Here is a 14,261-nt window from a genome sequence, read left to right on the forward strand (position 1 = left end):
AAAGTCTCTTTTTTAGAGACAAGCCCAGCGTCAAATCAACCTCCAACACTAACATCAACACTCGCAGCCAAACTCGCCGAGGGCATAGATTCTGCAAAAACAGGTCCCACGAGACGAGGGAAGAGACATTAGTGGTTAATATTTCTTCCAAAGCTTTAACCCAAAAACAAATTGCTGTTCTGAACAAAGGCTGCTCTTTTGTCCCTACGTATCCTGGTAAGAGTTTAGAGTCTCAAATAGACCTATACAAATTTACCAGAAAACTTCGACTTCGATACTTTTTCTCAACTATTGAGACTACTTTGGATTCAGCTCAGGAAGATGGTTATCTTGAGTTTAAACCCAAGAGTTCTTTTGTTCCACCTTTTTCCCATAAAACCATTGACTTGTTCGAAAACTTGGTCAAACAAGATCTTGCCACGAGTTTATCTTTTAAGCCCAAATCATTGAACTTATCCAAAGGCGAAACTATGGCATTAAACTCTTTGAAACAAAACACCACTCTACACTTTACCAAGGCTGACAAAGGTGTGGCGTTAGTTGTAATGGATCTCACTCATTATGAACGCAAAATCAATCTAATGCTACAAGACTCCTCCACTTACATTCCGCTCTCTGAAGACCCTACTGGTTCTTTTTCATCTCTACTAGATGCTATTTTACAGCATGCTGTTGACATGCTCTGGATTAGTAACAAAACAAGGGAGTTTCTATTTACACGGTTTCCACGTAGACCTTCCTTATACATGCTACCCAAAATTCACAAGAATGTCATCGACCCCCCGTTGAGACCGATCGTTTCCGGTTGTGGGTCACTACATGACCCACTAGGACGTTATCTAGACACTTTTTTTCAACCAATAGTGCAGTCAAGTCCATCGTACCCCCAAGATACTACCCATCTACTTAACATTCTAAATGACATCAAAATTCCCAAATCTTCAGAGATTCTATTGTGCACAATTGATGTGGTGGCATTGTACACCTCGATTCCCCATGACGAAGGTATTGATGCCATTGAATGGGCCTTATTAAGGCATGATCCCATCAGGGCTCACAAGGTGTTTTTAGTCGAACTTTTGCACTTCTGTTTGTACCATAGCTATTTTCAATGGAAGGGACAATTCTATCTTCAAGCCAACGGTACTTCCATGGGCTTTTCTGGAGCGCCTAGCTATGCCAACATCTTCATGCTCAAATTTGAATCGGAGAACATTCTTTCTGATTCACATTGGTCATCAAAGCTTATTTTATATCGTCGCTACATCGACGACATTTTGATTGTATGGCATGGTACACGATGTGATCTTGAAATGCAAATTCAGAATTTGAATGAGATTAACCCGAGGATTCAGTTCACTCACTCTATTCATCCTCAGAGCATTACTTATCTGGATGTTATACTCACTAGATTTGAAGATTCCATTGAAACATCTGTGTTTAAAAAACCCACTGATCGCAACAATGCCCTGCAATACCATAGTTTTCTTCCTTGGTCACTGAAAAGACATTTACCTTTCTCGCAATTTTTAAGGATTAGGCATATTTCCTCCAATCCTGAGTCATGCGTGCAGACCATTCAAGATTCCAAAAAGAAATTTCAAGCAAGGGGTTACACTTTACAAGTGATTAACGAAGCGGAAACCAGATCATCCACATTAAGTCGTGAGGTTCTATTACGAAAGCAAGAAAAACCACTAGGCCCCAACCGTGAAGCATTTGTTTCAACTTTTTCTATCAACTCTGACTCAGTCAAAAAAAGTATTTTAAACCGATGGGAATTGTTTCAAACAGATCCTGATTTTAAAGGTATTTTTTCCGAACCACCTCTATTTGCCTACAAAAGATCTAATAACTTAAAAGATATTTTGAATCGCACCAAAGTCAGTTCTAACATAGTATCCAAAGGCATGACAAAATGTTTGAATTGTTCGCACTGTAACAATGTTATCATTGGTAAATATGTCACCCATCCGTGGACTGGTAAAAAGATCATGCTTAACTTCGATGCAAATTGTAACAGTCACCATGTGATTTATTTGATCAAATGTCCGTGTGACAAGTATTATGTTGGCAAGACTGAGAGGGTTTTGCGTATTCGTATAACTGAGCATAAGAGCAGAATACGCACCAAAACCATCAGCTCACCATTAGCATTGCACTGGTCCGAGATGAAGCATTCCATTGCTCAATTAAGATTTTGTGTCCTTGAAAAAGTAGAATCACGTCCAGACAGGGATATGACTAAGTTTTTGTCTCAACGTGAATCATACTGGATCTGGTTTTTACAAACTTTACTCCCAAAGGGGCTTAATGATAAATTCGAACTGGCATGCTTTTTGTAACTCAATTCCTCTTTGTATTACGGTTTCCAAGTGGTTGGTTCCGGATGCGCATTATGTACTTCAGTAAGTGAGCAATTGGTTTTTGTAGCTCACTCTGTGATGACCTTATACTGTTTATGTTTTTTTGCTATTGTGATATGTTGTTCTCATGTCGATACTGTGTTACACCTTTGGGTAACTTTTCTGGTCCTCTCTTCTTAGAAGTAATCTTCAATATTTGTTTCACTTTAACTTTATTGTTCACTGACACTTTTCTTTTCACCCTGTTTGTGGTGATGGGCTGTTCGTGTTAAGATGGCACTTGCTTTTCTAGCTGACCGCTTTGAACTCATTCAATCTAGTCCTATTTCTATGTTAGTTTTTTTTAAAAATCAATCCTTGGCTACGCGTTCGTGTTCCAGTTAGTCACCCGGAGTGTCTGGTAGTAGAGGGGACGTCGTTTTTCATCTTTGCGGGTAAGCGTGACTGATACTTCCTCAGTATTCCTGTGCCATTACATATGTCGGGTAGATTTTTCATTACGTTAGGTTATAGCCTCCCGTTTTATTCATTTCCATTTTTTCCCACGTAGATACCGGTGTCGATAATTCCTTGCAACACCAAGACCGACGACTTATTTTAGAAACGCTGAAGTTTCGTTGTGGCTACCTGCCGGTAAGCGTTCAGTGTTTCACATTAGGTAGAGTTGTTTTCTATCGACAGATTCCAGACACTAAGGCAGTTTCTTTTTGACCTTAGATCATTTATGCCCAGCATCGTCCTGTTTATACACCACTTGTCGTGGATAGTTTTAGCGTAAATCCACGCACTCCAGTTATGAAAAGGTACGCTCTAAGGTCTTTTTTGGCCTTTAGGCTTAGATTCATCAGTCTACATGTGTGTCACCCACCGCATTTATTCATTGCCGCCCTTTCGGTTAAACACAGAGTTTGGTGTCAATCTATATGGTTTCTTTCTGTTTGCACGGGTGCTGTTGTTTTATTACTTCGCGTTATTTTTTCTGAGTGTGCTATTTTTCTGAGTTCGTGTGCTGTTGTATCAGTGGGACTATATCACGGTTGACTCTTTTCTTTTTCTGGTGTAATTTCACAGTATATCAACCCCTGATTTCCGTTGAGTCCATACAACAAATGTCTATTATTGTAGGATTGCTCTTGTACTCTAAAATGTAAATACATTACAGATGTTTATTGCTTATTCTTGTAGAGACCCCTGATGAAGGGCTCAATCTATAGCCCGAAATGCATTGGGACTTTTTGCTAATATGTGAAGTTTTCATTACACATCATTGCTGACTACAAGCAACGTTTTTGGTTTACTACATACGTGAAGCTATCTGCATTCCACAACAATAAAGGCAGAAGACTTCAACCACTGTTTGAATCATTTGGATTATCGCATTTCTACTTCAGAGTGTTGTTTCTCAAAGTCCATTGGTTTTAAATCTGATAATATTTTGCATAAATCATTTTGTAAACGGATTGCTGATAAATTGTTAAAGATGAGCACGCCCCTTCTGGGCATTGTGTAGTGCACTCGGTATTTCTAGATAGTGATCTAGAATTCCCAATTTTTCCAGTGTGATATCTAGCCATATCACACTGAGTAGAAAAAGTAATCTATAAAGTAATGTGTAAAATAACGAAAAGTAAGTTCAACTATATTCAAAGTGCTTACATACCTGTAACAAAGTAATTTTCATTCAGCTTGTCTGTATTGTTCAACCTGCCTGGAAAAGTACCATTTACATTTACCTGTACCAGGCTTGCTTGGTTCTTGAAAATAAATCTAGCTAATTAATAATTTTTATACAAGCAAATTGGTCTGAGTTCAGTCTTTGAGTGTGTGACATCATTTGCTGCCTGAGTGTGTACAACAAATGCTTAACACTACCCTATGATAAAGCCTTTCCGCTCACCCACACAACCACAAATAGAGAGGAAGGTGCTATCTACTTTTACCTCTGCCTACCTTTGGGGTTCCACTTAACTCTGTACATACTATTCCTCATTTTGGTATAGTATATACAGACCCAGCTTCCTACAGCGCGCAGGTGCATGAGTACATGCATGGCACCCATCATTGAAAGCTTTTTAGACTTTACGAAAATCCATTTGAAGATGGCCACCCATGCATGTGCTTGATTGCGCACAAATGATGTGCAATCTAACAATGGTTTTGCCAAAGCCAGTAGGTGGAACATATTGCTTATCAGTTAACTATTCCTTACCCTTAACTTATTTAACTCGTATTCTTACCTTTACTTTATGTCTGATGTTCTGTCTCATTCTGTAGTGAAACCAATGTAGTTACCCACAATGTGGCGTATCTGATTTAATGGGGAAGCACCGAGATGCTATAGGAGAGTGGGATTGAATCTCATGCATATTGCAGGAACTCAGGAATGGCATTGTGAATAAGACACTGGGGGATACTAGTCATTTGTAAGGAAACTGGGGAAGTCATAAAGCCTTACTTGGTGCTTTGGCCCTCAATTGTTTTGAGCTCAAAGCTAAGAACCAAATACACTCCTTTAGTCCTACTGAGGAGTGGCATGAGGTTCGAGAGTCAGGCCTCAGTGGATAATGTAATAAAAATGAGTAACTCAATGTTCAGTCAGTCATTTCTCATAAAATAAAAATTATTAACACCCAACACAATACCTTACTTAGGTTTCAGAGGGTATAGACGCTATTACTCTCTACTCAAGTAATCTAATGGTGGTTCCTTTCTGCACCGTGGGAGTTCTCAATGGTAGCCTTAACTCAAAGATGTAACAATCTTGGGGGATTTTCATGGAGTTGTAGGATGGATTTGAAAAGGGTAGAGTGCATATGACTGGTTTGGTCGGCCCTGGGGCAGACCCAATAGTCAGTGCTCTCAGAGTGGGCAAATTACTCCTACCCTGCCCTAGAGCAGGACCGCCCACCCACCCCCAACCAAACCCTTCTGCTGTTTTTGCACTGAGAGAAGCAGAAACATTAAATGGTATTTATAATACAACATTAAATGGTATTTATAATACCATTTTATGTTTCTGCTTCTCAACCTGCGAGAAAGCAGTGGGGCAATGCTCCTCCGCCCACATTGAGGAGCCGCCCCTGAAAATCAGATAAGTTGCTTTCCAATATATATACGGAAGTTGCAGACAGCGTTTGTGTATTCCACTATTTCTTGACAGCTTGTGAATTTTACCTATTCCACTCAGGCCAGTCCTACCATAGTCTTTGTTTTTAAGTGCCAGTAGGAATATTTGGTGGAGCTACAGTGTTCTGTCAGGTGGGACCCAAACTAAGGGCCCAAGAGAGAAAGAGAGAGAGAGAGAGAGAGAGAGAGAGAGAGAGAGAGAGAGAGACGGGCTTTTCCACTTGACTACCCCTTTACCTCTGCGTGGTCCTTCCTTTGCACAATGGGGCAGGAAAAGGCAAGGAAAACTCACTGCGCATCAAATGGGCCCCTCTTCTCTCTTCTGCACCAACCGACTACAAACAATCTCTAGAATATCCTGAAGGAACCCTGCAATTCTAACTGCAGTGTGCTGTTCTCTTCACCCTTCATCTTATGTTCCACTTTTTTACTGACATACATGCTCCACACATATACACACACACTGTGTTTCATATGTGAGGGAGAAGGATCCGGCTGCAGGGCAATGGCAGACAAGTTTATTGACTTTTCATAGTATTGCCTGAAAAAAGGCCCGTCTTGCAGCTACAATCATGTTGCTTCCACCACTGTTATTTTAGTGAACTGACCGTAGTCTTGTAATGAGGAACTCGAGGCAGGCAAACACGATCAGCAGTGCAATCCAGGAGATGGCTCTTTGTCCCAGCACTCCTAAGGACGAACCACGGAATTGTTCGTTTCAACTAACCTATTGGTCTAATCTATTTTTCGCTCTATTTTTGTGTTGTCGTTTGTTTTATTGCAAATGGAGATGTGCGCCTTAAAACGGCTGATATTAAATGGAATTGCCTCTTCGTTTTATTTTACTATCCTTTCCCATTGCAGGCCTGTTCCGCCTTGAGCTAGTGAAAGAAAATGCATTAATTAAGCAACGTGTCATTTTCCTTTTTATTATATGCCCGTATTAAATAAGATGCAGCCCCCGATTCAGGGCATTTGCTTCTGATGGTTGCACGGATTGAGAGGGTGCTATGTGACTTTAATGGTGTCTCTTCATGGCTCATGGCTTTCTTGTGGCTCATGTCATTAGGGAGATCTTGAAGCAGCCATGATGTTTTTTTTCCAACACCATTAATCATGCTTGAACTTGTAGCTTCATTTTTCCTAGTATATGAATAGACTTAAAATTCCCAGCATACTAAGGGGACATGCTAAAAATCCAGGAGTGACACAGGGACCTCTACGTAAACAACAGAACGGAGTTCAGACTGGATGATCCAGCCACCACTCAGAAACAGTCAATAGAAAGAAATATTTTCACTTTTTCCAGCTCACAAAAAACGGCCCCGTTTTTAGAGAAGAAATTAAGGGGCATATTATCAAGACACGGCGTTAAAATTATCTCCGCTTTGATAATATGCCCGTGAGAATTCCCATAGAAGCCCATGTCCTGGTGTCAACATGGGCTTCTATTGGAATTCTCTGCGGCATATTATCAAGCCCATTATCGCCGCTTTAGCGGCAGTTTTCTGCCGCTAAAGCGGCGATAATTTTAACGCCGTGCTTGATAATATGCTCCTTAGTTGTTACTGCATTTTTGGAGTTAGAATGGGGTTACTGTGGTGTTTTTGGGTGAGTCACGGCAGCCCGTCCAAATTGAACAAAAGCTCCCTCAGCCTGCAGCCCACCAGAAAAAAAGTCAGAATAGCGCCATGACCAACCAGTCTGGCCCTGCTTGGATTATTTCAAGCCCAGAACAACAATGATAAATTTGTGCCAGTAGCTATAAGAACAATTCCAGTGCTCTGATTGACGTAAGAGGTCCAGGATAGGATAGAATCAACATTTTCTGATAAGAGGCCCCTTTGCATCATATGTTGTTATACAGATGTGTAGAACGCACTCAGGAGGGGTCCTGGAGCGGTGCAGGTGTGAGTTTAGCCAAACCTTGGGCCTCGTAGGACTACTTGAAAAGGCAGGTTGTCAGCTTCTTGCAGAAATGAAAAAGGCAGGAGGAGTCTTTTATGTGTAGTGGCAGGCCATTCCAGCTTCCAGAGTGAGGTAGGAGAAAGCGCGCCTGCCAGATCTGTTTTTTGGTATGCGTGAGATGTGTGCACGTGGTTGTCCAGGACAAGCTGAAGTGTCTGGAAGGTTTGTGAAAGCAGATGCTATTGTTCAGATATGCTGGTGCATGTGTTATTTAGTGACCTGAAAGTGTGGGTGAAGAGTCTGAATTGTGCTCGTTTGGGTATAGGGAGCCAGTGGAGCCCATTTAGGTATGGTGTGATGTGAGCGCGGCGTAGGAGATTTAAAAAATTTCTAGCCGCTGAGTTCTGAATGGTTTGCAGCCTTCTGTTGAGCTTTGTTTTGATTCCAGCATAGAGGGTGTTCCCGTAGTTCTACTTGCTTGTGACGAGATTGTGCATGATGGTTGAGAGTCATTTGAAAGTCTTCCTCATCATCTTCAGGGTAGGAAATCATGAATAAGGTTTCAGTTTTCTGTTTGTATTGCTTTTTGAAAGTAAATACAGACAGAAAACAATGTTTTCTGTCTGCATTTATTTTATAAAGTGGATAAATATAGAAAATTTGTTTATTTTAAGTAACTATTCATGATGTCTTTCATGAACTATAGGTTAACACAGATGTACATCATGGGAAACTAAAAAACAGGATGACATTTCTTTAAATAACAGCATATGTCAGCATACATTTGTGGTATATTGATAATATTTACAGGTGAATGTATTGCCATGTAATATTTGGCAGCTTAAATAGCTAAAACATGACAGACATCAAAGTATTAGTGTGTGTCTATCAGTTAAATAAATATGGAAATGTGCAATTTTACTTCATTTGTTCACAAAACATAAAATAAATATGGATAAATACAGATGAAATGGCCCAAAAATTCAAATGGCTAAATACGGACAGATATGTTAAATAATGTAATAATATTTTGTTTCATAAAATTCAGAATCGGAGTGGGGTGCAATCTGACCTATATATTTTTTATTCATTAAATAGGTCGCAAAGTGCAGCTCAATCTGATGGAATAGAATCACAGATATGGTGGCCTGCCAGGGTCAGCAAACCATGTCTGTGACTGCATTTAAAAATAAACATTTTTAAAAATGAAAGTCACCCATTTTCCTTAAAGGTAGCAGGCTGCTTTCATTTAAAAAGTTGTCTTTTGTAAAAGGTTTCTCTGAGATTTAGCATTTGTTCCATTGCCTATTCCCATTCCCATTGCCTATTCCCCCCAAATCGTTTTTCATAATTCACAAAGGGAACCCTTTCCCATTTGCAAATCAGGTTACCACCCCAACCCAGGAGCCGGTAACTTTTCAATGGGTGTGCAACTAAAATTAAAGTAGCAAACCATTAACACATAGGGGTCGATTCCGATCCCGGGTCGGACAGCTCTCCGAGAGCTGTTCGTAGCCTTACCATGCGACCGACACGTACCCGTAGCCGGTCCGTCCTGTAGATGAAGTACGATGCGCATAACTGCCAAAAAACGACCGACACGTAGGCAGTGATTCAAGCTTCGTTCTCCATCCGAGCCGTACATCCGATCGCCGAACCGAGTCTCCCGGAAGCAGTATCCACAGCAGTTTCCGCCCTGACAAGTACGATGCGTACTTCCTACGCGCCGGACGGGTCGCGACGTACAGCACGTCACAGCATCTGGAAAACAAGCATATCAGCTACGATTCGCGCCACAACTCAATCCACGGCTACGAGACGGACCAGCTTGCAGCGGGTACGAGACTGAGCAACAAGCAGCGTGTACGACACAAACACCTCATGAATCCCATGGCGCAGGTCATACCAGTACTCTACATCCATGACTGGATCAGGAACCGACGCCGATGGCACAGGCGGTAAGTCAGACACCTACCACACAAACAAACGACACGTAACCGCAAAATAGTACCCACACACACAGGGGATCCACATCCTGGCTACTAACAACAGGCCACCATAGGAGTTGCATGGCCAGCACCACTAACACCCCCACCCATGGGGCTTATGTTGCCCATCACCCCTGCCACCCCCAGCAATAGGGCATATGTTGCCCATCACCCCTGCCACCCTCAGGCATAGGGGACCTGTTTCCCATCACCCCTGCCACCCCCACTCATAGGGGACCAGTTGCCCATCGCCCCTGCCACCCCCACTCATAGGGCCTATGTTGCCCATCACCTCTGCCACTCCCAGCCATAGGGGACCTGTTGCCCAGCACTACTGCCACCCCCAGCCATAGGGCTCATGTTGCCCATCACTACTGCCACCCCCACTCATAGGGCATATGTAGCCCATCACTACTGCCACCCCCAGCCATAGGTAATCTGTTGCCCATCACCCCTGCCACCCCCACTCATAGGGGACCTGTTGCCCATCACCCCTGCCACCCCCACTCATAGGGGACCTGGTGCCCATCACTACTGCCACCCCCAGCCATAGGGCTCATGTTACCCATCACTACTGCCACCCCCACTCATAGGGCACATGTAGCCCATCACTATTGCCACCCCCAGCCATAGGTGATCTGTTGCCCATCACCCCTGCCACCTCCACTCATAGGGGACCTGTTGCCCATCACCCCTGCTACCCCCACTCATAGGGGACCCGGTGCCCATCACTACTGCCACCCCCAGCCATAGGTGACCTGTTGCCCATCACCCCTGCCACCCCCACTCATAGGGGACCTGGTGCCCATCACCCCTGCCTGCCCCACTCATAGGGGACCAGTTGCCCATCACCCCTGCCACCCCCAGCCATAGGGGACCTGTTGCCCAGCACTACTGCCACCCCCAGCCATAGGGCTCATGTAGGCCATCACTTCTGCCACCCCCAGCCATAGGTAATTTGTTGCCCATCACCCATGCCACCCCCACTCATAGGGGACCTGTTGCCCATCGCCCCTGCCACCCCCACTCATAGGTGATCAGTTGCCCATCACCCCTGCCACCCCCACTCATAGGGGACCTGGTGCTCATCACTACTGCCACCCCCAGCCATAGGTGACATGTTGCCCATCACCCCTGCCAACTCCAATCATAGGGGACCTGGTGCCCATCACTACTGCCACCCCCAGCCATAGGGCTCATGTTACCCATCACTACTGCCACCCCCACTCATAGGGCACATGTAGCCCATCACTATTGCCACCCCCAGCCATAGGTGATCTGTTGCCCATCACCCCTGCCACCTCCACTCATAGGGGACCTGTTGCCCATCATCCCTGCCACCCCCACTCATAGGGGACCTGGTGCCCATCACTACTGCCACCCCCAGCCACAGGTGACCTGTTGCCCATCACCCCTGCCACCCCCACTCATAGGGGACCTGGTGCCCATCACTACTGCCACCCCAGCCATAGGGCTCATGCTGCCCATCACTACTGCCACCCCCACTCATAGGGCATATGTAGCCCATCACTACTGCCACCCCCAGCCATAGGTGATCTGTTGCCCATCGCCCATGCCACCCCCACTCATAGGGGACCTGTTGCCCATCACTCCTGCCACCCCCACTCATAGGTGACCTTTTGTCCATCACCCCTGCCACCCCCACTCATAGGGGACCTGGTGCACATAACTGCTGCCACCACCAGCCATAGGTGACCTGTTGCCCATAACCCCTGCCACCCACACTCATAGGGGACATGTTGCCCATCACCCCTGCCACCCCCACTCATAGGGCTCATGTTGCCCATCACCCCTGCCACCCCCACCCATAGGGGACCTGTTGCCCAGCACTACTGCCACCCCCAGCCATAGGGCTCATGTTGCCCATCACTACTGCCACCTCCAGCCATAGGGCTCATGTTGCCCATCACAACTGCCACCGCCACTCATAGGGGTTATGTAGCCCATCACTACTGCCACCCCCAGCCATAGGTGACCTGTTGTCCATCACCCCTGCCACCCCCACTCATAGGGGACCTGTTGCCCATCACTACTACCACCCCCAGCCATAGGTGATCGGTTGCCCATCACCCCTGCCCCCCCCACTCATAGGGGACCTGTTGCCCATCACCCCTGCCACCCCCACTCATAGAATGGGTGATGCGCCACACATCCATCATACTCCAATATTAGGTATGTCAGCCAAATACATCCCCCCTAACATCATGACAACAGTGTGTAGTCTGTGACAAATGCCCTCAACAATGATTATGACGTCGAACATACAATGTAACTAACAGCACATGTGTGACCAACAAATGAGTGTGCCCTACACAAGGCAAGCATCACCATAGCACTGTGTCAATGTAAAAAGAACACCCCTTCACTGTGTAGAACAAAAGTTAAGTGCGGGCTTCCAAACTGCAGCAGATGTTGAGCATTGTGGTGATGGGGTCTAAACCCCCCCTCATCACAGCGACCAAAAGGTAAGTGTCATCATGGTCAAAGCTGCAAATAACAAACAGCATGTATGATCCCTGCTCCCAACTCATTAAACACTTCTGGGGCGAAGTAGTGGTTGTGTCCCATTCCCACAGAGATGTGGTGAGGCTAACAGTGCTGTGAAAACATAACACACTCTCGGCCATGTGCAGACAGGCACCACACATGGGGGCTGACAATGCATTCAGTGTACAATGACACAAGAGCAGAAGTGACCATCACCAAGCATGCACTCATCTCGAAAATAGACACACTAATCAAAACAACCTGTGTAGACTGTAGGTGTCAGCTCACAAACTCCCATTCCGTGCCAGCAATGGCACCTAACAACCAGGATGAATGTGCACAATTATGTGATCCGACTCACAGGGACAGTTGGGAAAATCACAGAAACAGCATCCAGACAATGGCCCACGACAGCAATACCAATGCACTGATGCAGATGCACAATCACAAACAGGAAACCTCACACTGCACATCTGACACAACATGTGTGTGTGTGTCTCAGTATCCCCAGGCAACTATGCAACACATGAGGGGGGTTGAACCACAGTGACACAGATGTGGACACAGTGCCATACAAAAGTAAACCATCATTGGGACACCCTTAGTGGGCAATCAGGCATTGTGAGATGAAAGGGAGCACAACAGACACATGTGACACAAGCTGGAATGAACACCAACTAACACAGCAAGAGACAGACACACAACAGCACTACCCCCAGTGATTGGACATTGGGTGACACAAGCATGCATGACACTTCCACTGTGATGACAAAGGCAGATGTCGTAAAAAACTGGGAAACCCAGACATGTGTCCTGTTCCACAAACGTACATCACACATACACAAACAAAAATCACTCAGCATGGCCCCTCATCCATGGACAAACGGGAGCTAGGGGACCATCCATGCAAACATTTACATCCGTCCACCCTCAACACCACACACCCTGAACTGCAACAATGTGCATCTGTGAAGCCCGCATGGACAGGTGACATTGCACATGCACCCATGACAAACACAGGAATGTTGGGAGGAACTAAGATGCACAGACTCATCACACAAGGACAGTTTACAACCCTGGGGAATAACAGACATACTGCGCAGTATGCTGTACATGGCCATGTAGTCAAAGCTCACGTAACCTTCAGAATACCTGTCACAGTCCCAGGACAATGCAGAAGCCAAGGAGAACCACAAGGCACACATGCTGACACCTGCCAACATTGCAGTCCTGAACCCGACAAGTGGGAGCAGTCACACACACATACACATGTCCCAATCACTGAAAGTTACCACCTAGGGACAACTGAGACATTGCAAATAAACAAGTGCCTTGGGGAACCCTGACTGTGTCCCATCTGTGTCTGACAACATCATCACCACTCAGAACTGACAAATCCCAATGATGGTACACCAATTAACAGTAGTGTGTCATGCACCCACACATCTGGTAGCCCATGGCAAAGTAGTGGGATGAACCCAGTACCACTCAGCAAGCATCAACAACAGGAACATATCAAGGGAACACTGCCTGTGTATGAAAAGGGATGTGGGCACACACACATGCTCATACAACACACACCATGGGCCCAGGCTATATCACGGGACAACACACTTACTTGAGGGGACCCAACTCCTGTGGAAGCCCAGCTGTGCCAAACATATTCACAGCACATCTCACTCATGTCAGCAGAACACTTGGTCAGTCAGCCATCAGTTACCACACAATGAAGGCTCTGGTCACAACAGCCTGGGTACATGAGTCTTCCCTAAGTCATCTGCACATACTCAAAACATATGTCTAGCAAATTGCACAGAGGACCCAGTTGCTCCTATACCAATGATGCCCACACCTGTAGGTCCAGTGGTGATGCGCGCAAAGTCTGTGAAATTGACAAATTGGACAATGGGAAGCACATCATACGTGCATGGGTGCAAGCCACAGATGTGACCATGCAAATGAAATGCTCACAGAGATGTCCACAAATATTTGATCATGACACACCCAGGTAGCTGCAAAGGATGACATGGATACCCACCAGAATAGGATACATATCTCATGGACCACATGGAGTACCTCACATCAACACATCAGTATTCTACATTGGAAACCAAGCATTACAGGTGCAAGGGCATGTTAAACATCATCAACATAATGTACAGCTAAATCAAGTTCACAGGGATAAAGAAAAAGCTTTTTTCAGCATATTAAAAATTAAAAGTCCATTCCAACAAAAGGCCAATGGCCAGTCCATGTTCAAATGCCAAGGAGTGAACTAGAGTGACAACTGTCACACGTTGCTTGCCTGCACTGCTAAGGACTGGGGTCATCCCCTCGGAGGGGCATACATGGGGGCAGGCCAGGC

The sequence above is a fragment of the Triturus cristatus genome, chromosome 3_2 (assembly GCF_964204655.1).
Source record: "Triturus cristatus chromosome 3_2, aTriCri1.1, whole genome shotgun sequence".
Lineage (NCBI taxonomy): Eukaryota > Metazoa > Chordata > Amphibia > Caudata > Salamandridae > Triturus > Triturus cristatus.